Source organism: Cuculus canorus, chromosome 1 (assembly GCF_017976375.1).
Source record: "Cuculus canorus isolate bCucCan1 chromosome 1, bCucCan1.pri, whole genome shotgun sequence".
Lineage (NCBI taxonomy): Eukaryota > Metazoa > Chordata > Aves > Cuculiformes > Cuculidae > Cuculus > Cuculus canorus.
The window spans coordinates 23,137,976-23,153,039 of NC_071401.1; the positions used below are offsets into that span (position 1 = coordinate 23,137,976).

Consider the following 15,064-nt stretch of genomic DNA (forward strand, 5'->3'; position numbering starts at 1 on the left):
AGATCACTGCAATATTCCTAGTGCAGGCAAGGCTTTAAAGTACTAATTCTTAATTTAAAAAAAATAATCCCTCCTGTGTAATTCCCAGAACATTATCAACCTTTGAAATGTTAATGGAATTGCTAGACACAAACTAGACTTTGAATTTCTGCCAGATTCTGTCAGGAGTTCAGCTGACAGGAGTTTTCCATGTGCCATTCAGGTGTCACTAGTCTTTTCATTTTTTCTTTTAAAAATATTGGTTTTCAGCAACAATGCTGTGATTATTTTGAATCTTGGTAAAAACACGGGTAGAAACAAAGTGTGTGTTTTGGCTTGAAAAAGACACCTAAAAGCAATTACTCCTCCTCAGCCAGACTACAGCTTTGGAAATTATCTCTGACTTGCCAATGACAATAACAAGCAAGTTGTTATCCAGCAAAACCCCTTTAGTTCAGCTGCACAGTAGTATTTTTACCATCACCTATACTTATTTGATTGTTTGAAACGGCATCTGCTAATTAAGGCTGCACCATTAGAAGAACCCAACGTTTTTGTTTCTAAAGGAACAAACTTTGGTTAAAAAGAAGAAAAGGTTTAACAAGCATGTTCCCCTTCAGACACCAGGAGTGGTATATCCCAAACAACTGAGTGGAGACACCAGAATCACCTGATGAAACAAGAATGCATTTTCCTTCTCACTTATGACTTGTTTCACAAAAGACAAAACAGACTCGAGATAAACACATATATGCAGGACAACTTCAGTAATTCATTTAAGCTTAAGTTATAGTGTCCGAGTTTAGAAAATGTACCAGTTAAGCTTCTCTAAACTAGGAAGAATATATGAAGCATGAAGGCATGCTTAGGAAAATAAGACCCATAACTCCCAGAAATCTTTGGATTGATATCGAGCCTTTGACTACTACTCCCTGGATGTGACAGTCCAACCAACTCCTCACCCACTGAACAGTCCAGCCATCAGATCCGTATCTCTCCCATTTAGAGAGAAGGATGCTGTGGAGGACCATGTCAAAAGCTTTACAGAAGTCCAGAGAGATAATATCCATAGCTCTTCCCTTGTCCACCGAGGTAGTCACTCCACCATAGAAGGCCACTAGTTTAATAACTTAAACTTGTTCTAATCTTAGGGATGGATCTGTGTTGCAAACTGAGGTACTTAAAAATTGGGGGTTTTGTTTGCTAGTTGGTCAGCCGAAGTTGAACCAAAAAAATTGAAAATAAAAATCAACAATACAGTCCTTGTAATAGTAGCATCCTGTCATAAATAAATGGGAAGGGCATACTTGTGCAGAAAATCTTGTTACGCAAACATGACACCTCTATATATAAAGATTATCTCATTACAAAGCACTGTAAGAACAGATGAGGCTGGAAGGTGGGAACATATATGACTGATGTCTCTAGGATTAATTGGCCCAGTAGGAAGTCAGTCTACAGCAAGTTGCAATAAAAGGCACTGTCTCTAAAAATGGAGGAGAGAAAAAGCAGTAGCAGAAGCAGGTCAGGCTAAAGTAAACACCCTCATTACCTGGTGTTTAGATGCAGAAGGCTGTGCCAAGACAGATACTGCTTAAAGAATCATGAAAATATTCATCAACACACTACAGTAAATAAATTCCATAAGCAGTCACGAAAACAACTGCTAGAAGTTCACAAAAAGATATGTCTCTGAACATGGTGTGGTGGGTTCACCCTGGCTTGATGCCAGGTGCCCACAGAAGTCACTCTATCACTCCCCTTATCAGCTGGACAGAGTCGGGAGAAAATAAGATCGAAGAAAACCTCATGGGTCAAGATAAAGGCAGTTTAATAAAGCAAAAGCTGCAGGCAGAAGCAAAGGAAAACAGAAGATTTATTCTCTACTTCCCATCAGCAGGCAATGGCCAGCCACTTCCCGGGAAGTCAGGCTTCAGTATGCATAGTGGTTGCTCCAAAAGACAAATGTCATAATAACGAATGCCCTGCCCCCTTGTTTCCTTTATTCCCAAGCAGATGTCACATGGTATGCAATATCCCCTTGTTCAGTTTGGGTCAGCTGTCCTTGCTATGTCCCCTCCCAAGATCTTGCCCATGCCCCAGGCTACTGGTGATGGGGGAATGTTGGAGAGGCAGCCATGGTGCTGCACAAGCACTGCTCAGCAGCAGCCAGAACACTGGTGTGTTAGCAACACCTTTCTGGCTACCAAAGGGCCATGAGGGCTGCTATGGGGAAAATTAATTCCATCTCAGCCAGACCTAATACACATGGTCTTTAACTAAACCAAAGCAGAGGGCATTTCATCCATCTACAAACCATAATACTTTGCTCCTTAATTAAAGACTGTCTTCAAATGACTGCTGTACTGATAGTGCTGCATAAAATGAAATTAAAGTCACTGACTATCCCTCTCCACTATGCTGATTGGAGTCCTTATTTGATACCAAGTACAGTAAGATGGTATTCCATAACTCGCACTGTAATCCAAGGAAATGTATCCTCTTCCTGACCCAGAGAATATTCCTGTGTAGTTCATTCCTTCTGCTGTGCTCTACCATCTTTGGAAGAGACATGACACCTCAGACTAACTGTTCTGGCCAGCAGGTATTGTTACTACCTGACATAAACAATTACCCATTCCACATCAGGATAAAGAAGTTAATCTTCAAGGAACTACACAGGCTTCATCACCTCCTCTTGGTGAGCATGTCAGGAACGAGATATCCCTGTCTTGGAAGACCCTGAAACCCCCATCATAGCTGGATTACAGATAAGACAAAATAATCTTCTTGAAAAGTTTGGTTGATTGGTAACCAATCAGCTCAATATGACAACATTAAAATGCTGGGATCCAAGAGAAGAGTATTTAATCTCGATGTTGATAATCAGTGTTTCTGTGCCTGCTCTCAAAAGAATGTCATGATGCTGGGAGCCAAAACCACCATAGTTTGTTAGGTGGTATCCAGTCCTGCTATCATTGTATAGCCTACCTTAGGGCTTAACATCAGCTCTCACAGCCAGTGAGACCTCTCAGGCATTCTTATACCATAAGAACAAAGTAAGATATATATGGACGGTATCTTACAAGATGTTACTTCTCCAAGATTGAATCTGCTGTCTGCTATGTAATTTTTTTTTAATTATCAAGAACTCTTAGTAATTGTTGCCCAGATTTTATATAACTTTACAAATCCAAATGGTTCAGAAATTTTCCCCTAGTTGTTTAGTATACCTGTGACAAGAATTATAGGGATTACTGAATTGTCTAAGGCAAAAAAGAACAACTGTATTTTTCATAATCCCTGAAGAAACATACAATTTACTACAAGCACGTGATACTTCTTCCACTTACTTAAATTAATGAAAGAGCTACTATGAAAACACTTGTATTGTAATAGTTTTGTTTAACCAATATGTTGGCTGGAATAGTTGCTTACTTTCTTAAACCAGATGATCTACTTCATATGTATCTGTTTCTCTCACAGTCTATACTGCCTATAGAACTGAACACAGAAAACCCAAAATATCTCATTGATGTTAATGGTTCATTGAAGTTAAATATTTTTTAACAGGTAATACATGTATTTATTTGATTTCTTGTAATCTTTTTTCTTAAAATATTCTCCATTTTCACTCTTGATCTCAAAATACCGATCTCTTACAGTATCTTTCTGATTTTGAAGTAAGCAAGGAAGTAAGTCTATCATCAAAATTGTGTAAGTCTTAAAAAAAAAAAATCCACAAAGGTGTAATATTTTCTTTTTGAAACAGTACATGCAGAAGAAAAATCTCTTGCTTTTTTCCTACCAATTCCAGAACTATTTTCCACATTCCACCCTAAAACAGAGAGTGAAAGACAACCCTGGGTGACAGCCTAGGACAGATTACTGGAGATGGCTATAACAGTTCCTGCTCCTATTGTGCACCCCCCACTCCGGAGGCAGCAGCGTCTGCTGCACCACTGTACTTTTCAAGAGCAGAAATAAAAGTGTGACAGCTCTGTGTGACTTTAAGGCACTAGGCTGCAAATTGCATTGGGCTGTTACAACACGACCAACTCATCTACCCTTTCCCTGGAGAAAGTGGGGACCAGCTGGAGCAGGAAACCAACCAAGTTAATCCCATGACTGAACAGAGCCCCTAACACTTACTCCAATATAGAAGCTGTTACTTCTAAATTATGCATGCATTACCAAAAGACATCTCTGTCTTTGCAAAATGGAAATTGCTGGAGCTGAACGAGCTGAACACTTATAGCTACATGTTGGAAAATAAGAGAAAAATGTGGCTGAGAATAAAACTCAGCATTCAGGTTCTGTGCTGGTAAAGAAGTCCTCTTTTGAAATAGTACTCCTGAAATGTTAGATAAGTATATAATGCTCAAACTGTAATTAACAAATCCTCTCACAAATATAGGCATATCTATTTTAAATGTAAATGTTAAGTGGAAAATATTTATAGTTTAAGTTGCACCCTTTGCTACTTAGTTATCATAATTTAAAAAAGAGGAAACCTTTAAGTTCCTCCTCCAAGGAAGTTATTTATCTGAACTGTAGCTTGGGAGTCCCCAGTAGTCAGTCTGTTCTGAGATTCTCATCCCACTGAATGTCAGAGACCTAGTATTTCAAGGATGAGATCTCAAAATCATTTAGTGATGACTTAACTTTGTCTCACTAAAGATAAACCAGCCTTTATTCCCACTCAGGTCAGCTCACTGACTTCAGGGAAAACACATTTAGAAAGCAGAGCTGAATTTCAGAAATTCCACCCAAGATAAAAAGGAAAAACAAAACCCAGAAACTGATATAAATCACTTGAGACTTCTCAATGCATGACAAATCAAGTATTTTTATATATTTGTGTACATTACAAGCAATTGAAATGACTTAACTGTTCACTGAAATAATATCATTTTAAATACCTGACCTTCTTACTCTTCAGTTACAGGACTGTTTATTCCTTGAGGTAAACCTACTTTTGTCCATGTACAGAAGGGTGTGCTAGGAACAACAACAGTTCTGCTGAGAGATTCAGAAGAAGAATAGACTTGCTGATCTCAGTACACATACTATAGACATCATTATTATTGAATAATACTGAACTTGTTTTATGTTTAACTCTTGTCCCACTTTGGGTTTTGTGGAACTGTGTTAAATAACAGTTTGTCTTCATGTACTGCCAGAAGCCGTTCTCACCACCAAGAAAATATATTCAGCTTAAGAATATCGTTCTTTAAATATATTAAAAATAAAGTCAGATGCATCAAGACCTCAGTTTTTATAATTCTGTAGCATTTATAAAAAAGCATTTTGAAATTGGTGAACATTATTCATTGCATTCATAGTGCAAAATAAAACCAGAAAAATTAAGAAGTATCTTCAGAATTGATTCTCTTTTGATTTCATTTAAATGCTTTTCTACTTCTAAAACTTCACTGAAGAAGCAACAGCCTCATTTTCACTGTACTCTGCCTTTCTGGAGTAACCTACTAACAGTTAAAAAAGATTTTCTTAACTAGTTTGTAGTTTTTAATTATCCATTAAATTTATAGAGCATTTATTTAAAACAGTATCTTTACATTTTCTTTAAATATAAGGAGACTAAAGTAAGGTCTTACACGGAAAAAGTACTGTTCTTTCTAAATCACTTAAGTTCACAAGGATCAGTACTGTACTACAATGGCATTGATATAAAGTTAAGTGTGTGCACAAAAACATGCTCAACAGGAGTGTCTGTTTCTGGACCCCAAAGATATGAAAGTATTAAATTTTAAAAATCTAGTATTTTTCATCCTGTTGGATTTTTGGCAAGGCAAATCGTAAGTTCATATACACATGTATAAAGATATAGTCTTATATATGCAAGCGATCCCATAATTTAGCAACAAAGCAGACAGGTATCATAAAAAAGTTTCCAAATTTAGGTGCACCATCAAAGAGGGTGACAAACTGTGCTCTGCCTTTCTGGTAAGAAACAATCTGGTTGAGTTTTTTTTTTTTCTAATTGTCACTTCTATGACTGCTGGTTGGAACACCAAACCCATAACCAGTGAGAGAACCCCTGCGGTCTGCAATAAGAACACAGGAAACAAATTCAAATACCTGTTTAAATATTGATAATTGTTTTATTATTCTACTGCTAACACTTCTTATTGAATGTACATTGCATACAGCTCCCATGCAGAATATGACTATAAACCAACTTCTGCTGTGAAGTCATTGTTATGTTATAAAAATAATGGGAATTCTAGAAAAAAATAAACACAAAATACAGTAATCATTCATCTAAAATTAAATCCTGATCCAGTGTTACCATGTGAAGATTTAAGGATCCGTTTTAGAAAAAAAAATCTGTCTGGCAGAAAATTCAAAAGCTGATGTTTTTCAGTAGAAAATGTGAAGATATTCCAAGAGGTGAAAACCTGACTGTGACTTCTTTTTTATTTCTCCTGAATGATTTGGGACTTAATTATTAATGCATCCAAAACAACAACTCTGGCTTAGCAAAATATTAAATTCAGAAAATAAAGAAACACATCAGAAAACTCTGAAAAAGAATGAGTAGCAAAAGGGAATTGTGTCATTACAATCATCATAATCTCCATCCTCAGCAAGTACTCCAGAGATAATTAATTGTTTTAGAATTATTTCCCAGACAACTATTTTCCTCCATGCATCTCTTAACTATGCATGCTACTGCATCTGCCTTTTCATTTCAAGATCCTTTACATGTCAGATGACCAACACAAAGACTGACAATTTGTGACCTGACACTGCATGTATGCTATTTAAATGAAATGCCAGTCTATCATCTTCCAAATAAGTATAATTATAAAAATACCAAAGAAAAAGCATTTACCTGAACTTGACAAAGCACTCTTGGCTGCATCGGTACTGTTTTCCCAAATGAAGACTCTTCCTTGCAAACAAGTGAGCTTCCTTCAGATCATTATTCTGTGGCACAGGCTCCTCCAAATGGCAGAATGAATGTATTGCCATTATTGAAAATTTACAGACAACCTGAAGGCACAGATTGAACTGAAAGCAAGAAATGATAGAAGCTTTATTTTGTGTAAACTTACTGAGAAGAGTTTACTTGGTTTTCAAAAATTTGTTCTTTGTCAATAGCATTTAAAAACACACAGAGGATATGTATATGCACTTACCGATGAAGTAAGTATAAATGACTTACTTAAAACAGATGGACAGTTCATTTGAGTAGAAATGCTGAGGTAAAGAACTTCCATTTAATGCCACTGTGGAGCACCACTTCAATAAATTTTAAGGCTGTTTCTTTGACAGCGGGCACATTGCAAAGAAGTTTTCACCAAAGCATCTATAATGATTCATGTACTTTTGCAGAACATTTACTTGTAACTTAGAATTATCTTCAAGTAGTTCAGGTTATTCCTTCCACTGTGAATGACTTTGTAATTGCAAATACTAACTGACACCTACTGTTGTTATGCTGATGTATTCAGCCTTAGAAGATTGCCCTCAAGTTCCATACAATATTTTTCTGATTTTACAGAAATATATAGTATCTTACTTCAGGTGCTTATTTGAGGAAAAGATTAATCGTTTCTAAGACAGATTCTAGACACAAAATTCGATGAACATGTAAGAGTGCCAGTTCAAAGAGAGACGACCCTCCTGCTGCTTATTCTCATTCTTGTGCCACAACCTCATTAGTGCAGAGGTATCTGCTGGTGGAGTCATGCACTGAGCCATATCGAAAAACTAACTTGGGCTAAAAATTAGACACTCCTCTTGAAGTCAGGACTTATTTTCTGATCCAAGTCACTGCATGATGACACAAATGACTGTGCTAATGCAACAGGAGGGAAAATGAGGAAACAGGAGCAAGTAGCTAATTGCAACTACAAATGTCAGCAGTTCAGAAACTACTGTTGTCACCTAAGTGTAAATTACAAGGTAGATCACAACTTTGCCACTGAAAGCAGTATAGGGAAGAGAACAGTCAAAGAAATAGCAATAAGTACAAATTTTATCCAGTCACAGGAAGGAAATCCATATGAATTCCTCATACATCGTAATGAGAAGGATCAAAATACAATTTCTTAAATAATGATAAAGACTTCATCTTGATATTCACTTAATATGTATTGTTTATTAAACTTAACACATTGTGTCTTGACATCTACATATATTCAGAATCACAGAATCACCAGGTTGGAAAGGACCCACTGGATCATCGAGTCCAACCATTCCTAACACTCCCTAAACCATATTCTAACAATGGGGACGTTGTTGGTTTTTTTGGGGGGTAGGAATAGTTTGGGTTTTAAATACAAGAATGCACTCTCACATTCTGACTCCTTGCTTCAGAAAGTCTTTAGGGCCTCAAACTTTTCTCAGACCGCTAACCTGCACTGACTGCTTTGTTACTGTGGTCTCAGTGCTAGTGGTACCAGAAATAAGTAGCTTAAGTCCATTCACACAGTTGAATTGCACATAAAGCATCAAATATTCAGGCCCTCTACTCTAGACTAGTTCCAGAACTGGAACCAAATCAACTGCATGCTAGGAAGGAATTTCTATATGAGGAATTCAATCTCATATAAAACCGTATGCAAGGAATTCAGAGCAATAGACAAAAAGGCATGGGTGTATTTCTCTTACTCTTTTAAAACTTACGTTCGGGTCAAATTTGCAACTCCAGGATACAACATGATGCAATAGGCAAAATAATTGCAATAATTTGCTAAAGCTTGGCTTATTCAATTAAGATGATTTTTATAAATAAAATATCTATCTGCATAATATCAGTGTGTGATAATCATAAAATCATTCCTGTTGGAACAGACTTCAGGGGTTATCTAGTTCAACCTCCTGCTCAAAGCAGCATTAATATGTGAACTCTCATTAATGATACAGATTGCACTCTTAACCTTGCAGACCACTAATCACATGTAATCCTTAATCAAATGCACTCAACTGCCTTTGATAGGATTACTTATCTGCTGAAGGATTTGTAGAACCACTAACTTGCCATACATTATTCCTAAGCCTGGCACATTGTAGTGCTTCCCAGCTACCCCTGTAACTAGTATCACACTTCAATTTAACTTTAATCATCATCTAAGCAAGTAATGTTTTGACAGCAGCTTTGGAAGTCGGCCTGCTGTACAGGAGTGGATTTTGGTATATAAGAATAGAATCATAAAATCAGAAATGTTTGGATTGGAAGGGACCACGAAGGTCATCTAGTCCAATCCGCCTGCAGTGAGCAGGGACATCATCTAGATCAGCTGCTCAGAGCTCCATCCATCCTGACCCTGAATCTTTCCAGGAATGGGGCATCTACCACCTCTCTGGGCAATCTGTGCCAGTGCTTCACCACCCCCAGCGAAAAAAAATTTATTCCGAATATCTACTCTAAACTCCTCTTTTAGTTTAAAACCATTACTCCTTGTCATGTTGCTACAGGCCCTGCTCAAAAGGTTTTCCCCATCTTCCTTATAAGCCCCCTTTAAGTATTGAAAAGCCACAATAAGGTCTCCTTGGAGTCTTCTCGGAGCTGAAGAATCCCAACTCTCCCAGCTTGTCTTCACATGGGAGGTGTTCCAGGCCACTGATGATTTTTGTGGCCCTCCTCTGGGCCCCATCCAACAAGTCTATGTCTTTCCTGTACTGAGGGCTCCAGAGCTGGACACAGTATTCCAGGTGTGGTCTCAACAGAGACAAAGATGGAGTGTAATGGAGGGTGATAAATCAGTAAGCAAGGCAGGAAGCACAGAGCTGGCTCCTGGTTTAAAGTGTGTTTCACAGGTTGATGAACATAGGATAGAGGTCCTACTCTGAGAAACACCTTTAAAACCAGGGAAATCAACACCATTCGCACCAAGAGGCTTTTAATCATCAATGCCAGTGACTGAACTTCAGCAGAGTAATTTTGCTCTGATAAATACAAATCCAAAACAGAGTTCCTTAAGTTTACACCTTTTCTTTCAAGCATGAAGGAGTGATTTAATATGGCACAGCATTAAAAAAAAAAATCACCGGAAATATCCAAATCTAAAAAGAAAAAAAGAAAGTTGAAATGTTTTCTAAACCCATGATTACCCAACAACACAAGCTGAATTACAAAATAATTTTGCCCTATATTATTTAAGTAATGTCCCTCTGTTCCGAAGCATGAAATACAGAAGCAGTTTATCTGTGCTGTGTGACGACACATGAACTCTGCCACACTAAGGAGAACAGGAAAAACTCATCTTCTAAATAATTAGTTTATTTAAACACTTATTACCTGCTACTGCAAATAAATTCAGATATTAATACAACTTAATTAAAATAAGTGTATTTAATACAACTGAAAGAGGACATAGTATTTGTATTTACTTTCTTCATCTATTAGAATTTCATGGTCATTTTTGTTTACTATGGACACTTTTCTGCAAAGCATAAAAATGCTTTTGAAGTGATAACAACAGCAACAAGAAATAAATAACAGCAAGATATATATAAAAAAATAAATTGACTTTAGCAGCTTTTATAACCTTGCTCTTAGGCCCATCTGAAAGGCATTTTTAAACACCAGTGTTTTAAAAAAATACACTGAAAACCTTTCAAATTCTAAAGTTGAAGACATTATTTACATGCCTTTCCAAAGCATTCATTAATAACCACTGGAATATGCCAGGGTGCATAAGGGCCTGTCTTTATTTGACCTGAAATACTAACTCTTAAAGTACAGGGCACTCCAACAACTGTACTCTTAATTATCCACAAAAAAGAAAAGTTAGGTTTAGACCTCCCAAACTTTCTTACGACAGTATAAGTGGCAGAATTTAGGTCACATGATTGTGCACATGCACCAACCACACGATCGTGAAAAGGACGAGGCTGAAAGATGCGGGTAGGAAGCAGCAAGAGACAGGAATTGAGCAAACAATTCTAAAGCCAAAAATGAGAGATCAGATGGTTATAAAACCTGAAAGAATATATTCACCAGTGAAATCTCCATCTTAGATATCTTCATTTTTATAGTTTTTTCAAGAAACTAATATTTTCCCAAACAATTGATTCTACTAAATATTTAAGTTCCCTTTTTTACCAAACTATATTGGGTTTGCATTTTAGAAAGTAAAATTTTACTAAAGAATACTTGTTTGCAACAAAACTAACTGCATTTCCATGTTTGTGGAACCATGTATAGTATTTGGCATTCTAGTTGAGACAGGAAGCTCGCTATTTGACTAGCAAGTAGCAAGTCACTGTCATGGCACCTTGTCTGAGGGAAGAGTGAACAATTTGCAAGATGCTCTTTTGATATCTTACAGAGACAAATACGCCCAAACCTCGTTAGGTGCTGCTGCCATAGAAAAAGCAGATGGTTGGGTTTGAGTTTTGGCCAAGGTGCAAAACTACTTTCCTGACAACTTTGGATAAAAAAAAAAAAGTAAAAAAGAAGGAAAAAGGGGAAGAAAGGTGCAGGGGGAAGGGGGAAAAAGAGGTGTTGTTAGATCCAGTTATGCTGTATAGGGAATGACATCAGTATCCAGATGTCATAAGATCAGCACACCCCAAAAGCATCTGCATTAACACACTACAGCTTAGATGAAAACTATCCGTGTGGCTAGTTAATAACATTTCTGGTATTAAGAAGCGCTATCAGACTGGAAAGGACAATTACAGGCTTTCTCTTCTGTTCTAAAGGCAAAGGTAGAAATTATGCTTTATGTAGAACAATTACTGAACATCATCACGGCTTTGTATCATATTATCTCTAATTTTAAAGTACAAAGAAAGGTTGAGAGACTGACAGGGAACAGGACATAAAATTAGGTGCATTTAACAGGCCAGTAGGTTGTGACACATGCAAATGAGAGGGTTGATAAATTTACATCAGCAAACAAGAAGGTAGCAACATTTGGTTTCATCTAGAAGCTGAACTATTGATATTTTAGGCTCCAGGAAAAAAAAAAAAGTAATAGTTTTTTTTGTCACCACCACCATCCCTCACCCCATCTGCTCCCCACATCCCTTGTCAACACAGGACCTAAACATTACAGAAAAATGCTCTAAAACAGTTTGGGTATTTTTTTAAAAAAATATTCATTTATTTAGAGAAGAATAATGGTCTCCAGGCCCAAAGTGTTTGCTTTCTGAGGGTGAAGAAACACATGTATTCTTTCAGCACCACCACAGAATAAAACCTGACATAAAAATACCGATGTCCTACACTTCATAAAGGCAATCATTTTTTTTACTAACCCTACCTAAGGTTAGTAGTCACGCCACCAGATTTACTACCTGTTTTACAAATACACTGTAAGGTCAAGCCTGAAACTACATTTTCAGCCACAAAAACCCCCAACACAGGATAATTCAAAAACAGGAGAGATTTTGCCAAGTCTAAGAAGAAGATTTAAGTTCATACAGAGTTAGTGCCACCAAGTTTAGTAAACTATCTAGGCTTATACGATTCTATGAAAAATCAGGGAAGCATGCAGTATGTTAGCAATTCAAGGGAGATGAGATGAGACAGGTATTTTTAAACTCTTCAGAATAACCATAATGCTTTCTTTGCATTTATACAGCACTTGTTAGAAAAAGAGGCCAGCAACTGAAACCTCTGTTCATGCAGTGTCAGAGCCTCTAACAGCACTAGCATCCTTCTACAGGGTGTTTTTCTAAATGAGCTTAGAGTGTACTAAACAATCCAAGACTAAATAAGAAAGGATCACAAGATAACGGTGGTAAAATTTAGCTCAAGTGTCTATAAATACTGGAGGGAAAGGTCTCTAATGAATAGGTAACAATATGTCAGTGTAACTTTAACTAGATAAGTAAGAATGGATAATCTGTCATTAAGCTTTTCAGGAAATATATAATATATAATCACTCCTCCTTCTTTCTCAGCACTGACTGCCATCTTGCCAACACAGAATCTGTTTACTTGAAGAGACCTCTTCCATTTGAAAGCATGGGAAGCTGGAATATATGAAAATTGTCTTGAGGCATCTTATAGATTGTAAAAAGAACTGGTTAATTTCTTGGACAGCAAGTTTATTATTTAATATTCTTCCTTCTGCTAATATCTGAACCAAGTTCAGCAGGCAAGGGATTTAGAAACTTTTTCCAAGAGACAAATATTATCCATAATTTATTATTAATTTATAATGACAGAGCAACCGTGACCATACCAAATATCACCCATCTTTACATGGATTTCTGAAGCTGCTTCATTGATAGTTTCTCACTAGAAATATTCCTGAAAATAATTCATTTCTGAAAACCCCAAAGCTACTTATTTTGTCTCTTCTTCCCTGCTGGAATGAAGTCAGAAGCCTACAATTTGTAGGACAGGGAGGTAAAGCAACTTAAAGAACAAAGAATGAAAATTATGAGAAAATACTTTGAAGGCTAGCTGCAATTCCCAAATGGAAATCTTTGCAGTGCATCATTTCTCAGAACACTGCATCAGGCCTAAAGAGTTCAGTTTCTCTCTTTGCTACAGAGCAAAGAATATGCTCCTGTTAAAGGTGACAAATAAAAAGGTGACAAAAAAAGAAAATAAATATCTACCTGTATCTCAGAGCAGTGAATACATTTCTCCTGCTCTGGCAAGGCTGCAGACGCTGTAACAGGGAAACAATATGGCATTTAGTTTCAAAACTATAGGGGGAGAACAAAATTCATAAAAATATCTTGTAAGAGGTTTTTACTCCAGAACGAAGGTTTTAAACAGGTAGCAGTTGCTAAAAAATACACCAAAAAACCAAAACTTGCCTCATGTTTTTGCCACTGATTTTATAACCTCTGTCATAAAAAAGGGTCTCCCTCTCTTCAGCTAAATGCAATGCAATAGCAGAAGGATACTACATGTACCCATTAAAATCAATAATGCTAGTGGTTTCTGGACTTAAAATCAGTTATGAAATGCAAGAAATTTTGCAATCACAGTAATCTTGACTTTATATACGCAAAAATTATCAAAGTTGAGATTATTGTGACTAGTCTTTCTTGTGGTATATATTTAACAACAGAACATTAATTTATTTAAGCATTAAACAGAGAAAAAGAGGTATACATGTAATTGATTAGTTACTGTATTCTTATAGTTCCAAAATGGTACTTTTCAAGTATAAAGCAGGAAAGCCAAGCAACCATAAAACCTGAGATACAAAATCTTCAGAAAAAAAGTTTTCAGTTGGTACCTCCCACTCCATATTCAGTTTGTCAGAGGACCATCATGTAGCAACAATCTGGTTAGAAGTAAGCAGCCAACGGGTGTGTAATTTGCATGTGAAAATATTTTTAGACGACACATATGAATAGCATATGTTCTCAGCCTAAGTACACTCTTCTAAATATATGCCCTGAATATTATTTTCCCAACATTCATATTTACATTGCAGATGATAATTCCTGATACAGATATGTTAGCTTCCGAAAACAACATACACATCAAGCCTTAACAACACTCATTCTAGAGATCACCTTGGGGGCTGGGAGGAACCTTTATACAGTTAATTTTTCTCCTCCAAAACTGAATATATTAATAGAAAAGGAAAAGAGGATTTTTTTCCTGTTACACTACACGGTTGATGTACATGCCAAAAGGCTTCAGTCATTCAAAATGCCTGTTCCAGATATGCCTTTTAGAAATATTATAATAAATAAAAAGTAACTGATATTTAAACTGTTTTAAGTCTTTAGTGCTCATGTAATCACAAAGTTGGCAAATTATTCTTGAAAACAGAGTGCAACAAGAGGATACCCCAATTCAGAAAGCTAAATCAGATATGTATGTTTACTTGCCTGAGCTAAAGCAGCTTCAAAAATTGCATCAGAGGACTCTGATACATACTTTTCCTATACTGAGAAAATATAGTTTAAAAAGGTAAAGAGCTAGCAGTGTGCCCAGGTGACCAAAAAAGCCAAGAGCATCTCAGCTTGAATCAGAAATGGTGTGGCCAGCAAGACCAGGGCAGTGATTCTGACCTTGTACTCAGCATTGGTGAGATCGCACCTCCAATATTGTGTTCAGTTTTGGGCCCCTTGCTATAGGAAAGACATTGAGGTCCTGGAACGTGTCCAGAGAAGAGCAACAGAG

The 15,064-nt window shown here is 36.8% G+C and overlaps 1 long non-coding RNA gene across 4 annotated transcripts in view; it reads right to left on the minus strand.

The window, feature by feature from the left end:
• The window catches only part of LOC128851005 (uncharacterized), a 46,279-nt gene that overhangs the window by 27,773 nt on the left and 3,442 nt on the right, over positions 1-15,064 (minus strand). The window contains exons 2-3 of one of the 4 annotated variants that reach the window (XR_008448287.1): positions 13,534-13,586; positions 6,839-7,017 (exon numbers count right to left, since the gene is read on the minus strand). This is a non-coding gene — a long non-coding RNA (uncharacterized LOC128851005). Of the gene's footprint in view, positions 1-6,838; positions 12,156-13,533; positions 13,587-15,064 lie in introns of those variants that run through there. The other 3 variants (XR_008448289.1, XR_008448286.1, XR_008448288.1) reach the window with 3 other exon arrangements.